This window comes from Aedes albopictus, chromosome 3 (genome assembly GCF_035046485.1).
Source record: "Aedes albopictus strain Foshan chromosome 3, AalbF5, whole genome shotgun sequence".
Lineage (NCBI taxonomy): Eukaryota > Metazoa > Arthropoda > Insecta > Diptera > Culicidae > Aedes > Aedes albopictus.
The window spans coordinates 351,599,428-351,605,217 of NC_085138.1; positions in this window are offsets into that span (position 1 = coordinate 351,599,428).

The following is a 5,790-nucleotide window of genomic DNA, read 5'->3' on the forward strand; positions in this document are numbered from 1 at the left end:
TTTTATATATATAGATAGATGGACAGATTTTCAGATTGCTCCGGCTATTCATATGGAAAAAACAATTCCTTTGTAAATTGCACTTAAATAAATCCCTACAAAAATTTCCTTCAGTTTTTTCAAATGGAAATTAATGAAATTCCAAAAGAATTGCATAAGTAATTTACAAAACAGTGGTCGGCAGAATTCACAATGAAAATGCCGTAGGATTTTCCGCAGCGAAAAAAAAATACTGACGTAATTGATTGTGTAATTTCTAAATAGGTGGGAAATAGAATTTCAAGTCAAATTTCTGTAGAAATTTCCAATGAAATTTTCGAAAAAAAAATGAAAAAGAATTCCTGAAAGATTTTCTAAAAACTTTACAAAGGAATCTATGAACAAATTGCCGAAGAAGAAAAAAGAAATATTAGAGCAAATCACATACTCATTTTTGAAGAAATTTTAAAATAACTTTCCCACGAAATTGCTAAAAGAATCCCTGAATGAATTGTCGAAGCTGTTTTCAGAGGAATAAATATAAGTATCAGAGAAGGCGACACCAGATTTGCCAATCCCAAATACAGTTTCTCACCGATTGTGGAAACTCCGGGTTTGGGCAACAACCTATCATTGAAGACAACTTTTCCGCTACTCACTGCATCAAAACAAAAGCGCCACCATATATGGACTGTAACACAGTGACAGCAGTCGAGTTACGTCAGACACAAGGCGCTAATTATTCATTTTATAGCGGCCGTTTTAGTTATTTTAGTGGTCAATTTTTACCCATTTTGGCAACACAAAGTTTTGACAAAAAATACCGATGAACCGTCACACCTTGCTTTAATTTTTTCTGAGGAATTTTCAGAGAAATCGCCGAAGCAATATCTGAAGGAAAACCAACGGAGTTCCAAAAAAAAGTTACGACGCTTCGGAATATCTCAAAATTCTTTTAAAAAAATTACGAACAAATATTTAATGCACTGCTGGAGAAACTAACAAAGGAATTGGTAAAAGAATAAAAAAAAAAGTCCGAAGGAATCCCTGAACGAATCGATAAGGATTTTTTTGTGGGAATTTATAAATAACTTGTTGAAAATATTTTCAAATGCATTACCGAAGCCTTCGTCCGAAGGTATGAAAAGGATTTCTTAAATAAAATTTATAAGAATTTGCAAAATCGAAATAATTGCCCAAAACAATACTTGTATCATAGATAACAGATGTTTATCCTAGAACAAAATTTAGCAGAAAACCTGTTGTTCGGATAGGTGGTAGGGTTCCTTAGAGCAGCTTTTCTCAGTGAGCAGCTTAAAGCTAAAATGATATATTCAGTTAATATATGAAGAAAATACAAATTGCTCAACTTACATCTAGTTTCCCGTTATCGGAACTTATCCGAAGCAAAATTCTGTCGATCTCAATTGCAGTTTAAGCAAATACCCTAAGGTGGTTCTGTAGATGAATAAACGACCCTGTTTTAGTAGCGATCTGGTGTCATTCAAAAAGGAATCGACTCAATTTACCTCCTAATTCATCAAGACGCACTTAAGGTGTAATCTATAGCTTACTGTTCCCCTCGAGAGTGCCGGTCTATCCTAATTATGGAAAAGTTTTCACATAAATGGTTATGTTCAGCCAGTAACATTTGGAATTCAGTATTTCTTACCAACTACTTTTTGTTTGAACTCAAATTGGCACTTTCTTCGACGCACAAATAGGTTTGATTACAAACTCAGTTGGTCACAATATTCAAGGAGTAAGAAATTTCAACAATTCAAATAGATTTACAAATTTCAATTAAATTCAACAGCATTTGCCACGATAGAAATTCTAGCATGTTTTCGCATATTCGTTCGTTGTCAAATTTAGCTGACGCATTGTCTGACGTTTCTCGATTGTCAGGGAACGCCTGTCATCGAGGTCCTCGTCGGGTGTAGCAGTGGTGCCAGAACACCTGTTTAAAAAAAGCAAAAACCAAATACGTTGCTCTCTGCCTCTATCTATTCAATACATTTTGCACGTCTGCATGAACGTCTGTTATCTGTGCTTGTATTCTACGCAGAGGGGTGACAAAAGCCAATAATCAGTATCCTTGCATGGCTTTCGTGGTATTCCACGTAAGATTCTTCCCGGTACTCATTCAAACAGTATTCTAAGGATTCTTCTTAGAATTCCTTCCGGGTATCTTTTAGGCAGGGGGTTGTACCGGTATTTCCCAAGGCATTCCTTCCGAGATTCTTTCTTGGATTCTTCTCTCCTCTGGATTTTTTTTTCAGAGATTCTACCCAGGATTCCTTGATCAATTTCTCAGGGAATTTCTTCATTTATTACTCTCGGGTTTTATTTAAGAGATTTTTTGATACATTTTCCCGGAATTCCTTTCGGGATTCTTTCCAGAATTCCAACATTGATCCTTCCCGGATTTTCTCTAGGGATTTTTCCCAGGATTTCTTCAAGGATATATTTCGTCATTCCATCACGGATTCCTTCCGGGATTCTTTTGAGCATTTATCTCTGGATTTCTTTCAGACACTTTCATGAATTATTCCCAACATTCCTTTAGAGATTCCTCCAGGACTCTGCCTGGATTTTCCCCGGGATTTGGGTATTTCTTTTGGGCTTCTTTCAGTGATTCCTTCTAGAATTCTTCCCAGGAAAGAATCTATTGGTACCTCCCGGGATTTCTGCACTGGGTGTTTCCGAATTTCCTTAGGATTTCATCCCGAATGTTCTTGTAGGAAAAAATAAATTCAATAGATTTTGGTTGTCGGCTCGAATTCAATTAGTTTTACAATAATTTCCACAATGTGCACTCGCATTTCTTCATGCCCATGCCCACTGCTCAAGTTATAATCTTATTGTTAATCTTCCTCGTGGATTTCAACTCGATATCATGACGTTCATGACAGGTATCGCTATGTCTGTCATTCTTCGGGTTGCCATCGTTCTTGCTCAGCTTAGCAAAGGTGCCAGAACACCAAGATTCATTCAGATTCATGCCCAAGATTCTTCCTGGAATTCTTGTGGAGATTTCTCCCCGGATTCTTTTAGAGAATTATACTGGAACTTCTTCCGGTACCTAAACCGGGGTCAAATTGATCTCCGGGTCGAAATTGATCAGACATTTTTCCGTTAGATAAAGCATATTTTAAATAGTTTCCTCACATACAGGGGATGGCCAAAATGTTTGGGATAGGCAACTTTTTTTCTCTCACAAAAAAAAAATCAACATGCTGTAACTTTTCATAGAGTGCATCAAAAAATCTCAAATTTTGACTGTTTCACATTGGTCGGGCTCCATACAAAGGGGCGGTTGAAAGTATACCAGCTTTTGAATTTCAATGACATTTTCACTGCCAAAGTGACCTAAGTTATAAAATAGAAAAATGAACCATTCGAAAAAAGTTAAATATTAATATTTTAGGAAATGAATTTATGTTTTATGTTATCCAGCAAATGGAAGCTTGGTGTTGGACAGTTTGAATGCACATATGGCACAAAATTAATATGTCACAAAACTTTACAAATTTTCATATAATGTACCTAAGGAATTTTGGAAATTTTGAAGTTAAAAAATGGCTCGTGTCGTCACGTGTCGCCGCAATTTCGAATAGTACATCTTAAACATCATACTTAGGACTGCATAAGAACGTTTAAATATTTTGCAGAAATTTGCAGGTTTTCAAATTAAAGCTATTTAAAAAAGTCATGTTTTTTCATATATTTTATATTATTTTCCCATTTTTGAATGAATTAAAATTATTCTTCCCACATTTTTTACAAGTTTTGAACAAACATGATTCAATTTAATCGAAAACAAATCATTTAATTGAATTTAAATTGAATTTCTAACATAAAACGCAAAAAATGTGGGGTTCACTGACTTATACAGTTTTTTGAAATTATTGAAGTTACGTAATTTTTGAATACTCCTTTTGAAACACTAAAAATACTATATAACATATCTAGGACACCTACAACTTCAATTAAACACATAAAAAGAGTTTTGGCCGTACTTTATTTTTTTTCCGACCATTGTGTGTTTGTCAACCTATTATATGTGCATCATTGGTACAAATTTGGGCTCGATTGATTAATTTTTAGCGAAGTTAGAACCGTTCGGGTAAAACACTATTTTTTAGACGACTATTTTTTGAACTGTCACATCTCGGAAACCAGTGAACCGAATTGAATGAATTTTTTAACGTTCATCAACAATATATTGATACTTAATACGACGTTATAAAATGTAATATTTTTTCACGGCGAATTAAGTTATACCGGGTTGAAATTTTTACCAATATAGAGGAAAATAAATCAAATTTACAATACCACACAAAAATTATTAAATGTGTTCTTCCTTCAATCTAAATAGGCTCTAATATATCTGATTAGAGATAATTTGATAACAGTAGTGGAAAATCTTTGGATATCAACACTAAAATTTATTGACATTGATATACAAAAATTAAATTTTTTCGAGAAAAATCCAAAAAGTGTCAATCCATGATAACTTTTTTCAACGTTTAAAAAGTATCTATGTTTTAATAGCTTGTGAAGCATTTACATATTGTTAGTGTACGTTCAAAATTTCATTCAATTCGGTTCACTGGTTTCCGAGATATGACAGCTCAAAAATGAGTTGTCTAAAAAATAGTATTTTACCTAAACGGTTCTAACTTTGCGAAATATTAATCAATCGAGCCCAAATTTGTACCAATGATGCATATATAATAGGTTAACAAACAGATAAAATTTGAGATTTTTTGATGCGCTCTATGAAAAGTTATAGCATGTTGAACTTTTTTGTGAGAGAAAAAAAGTTGCCTATCTCAAACATTATGGCCATCCCCTGTATATCCATTAGTATATGATTCCTATATAATGATATTTGGAAGGATACTATTTATAGTATGTTTAATCTAACTGAAAAACGTCTGATTAATTTCGACCCAGAGATCAATTTGACCCCGGTTTACGGTATTCTTTCAAGTATTCCTTCAGAGATTCATTTTGGGATTCTTCCCGGGATTTCATTGCTAATTTCTCCCGAGATTCTTTATTGGATTTCTTCTGACTGTTTTCCCTGGGATTCCCAAAGCGATTCCTTCCAATATCATACGAAATTTTTCCATCAACCGTTCCCGGGGTTTCTTTAGAAATTTATTCTGACATTCCTCCAGAGTTCTCACAAAGATTTCACGAGGATAAATTTCTGAAATTCAGTTGGGTATTTCTCCTAGGATGCCTTCAATGATTATTCCTGGGTTATTTTCCGAAAATCTATCAGAGATTCCTCCTATGATTCCTTCTCCCGGGATTTCCTTCTGTAATTTTTCCAGAACTCTTCCTGGATTTTCTCCCTGGATTCCTTAAGGAATTTCTCTCAAGCTTCCTCCTAGGATTCCCTCATTGACTCCTCCTGGGATTTCTTGACTGATTATTCCCAGGTTCCTCTAAATCTCCAAAATTTCGCTCCAGATTCATTCAGAAACTGTTTCAAGGATTCTTCCCAGGATTTATATTAAATGTATGTCACGCCGATTCGCATTTAGCGCAAAATGTACATTATCCTATGATGTGATCATGAATGGTAGAACCGCAAGAAGATTTGCAGGAAGCACAACCACTGTGCGAAGCAAAGCTCTTTCTTTAAGCTTTCATTCATGAATCTGCGGAAGCTTTGTACCGTTAAGGTAACACAGTAACGCCACTCGTCACACAGCTCTGAAGTCTGAACGGTAAATTTACAGCTGTTTCTAAAAATAAACTTGACAGTTCTTTGTTTTGTTGTGGAGCTTCTTC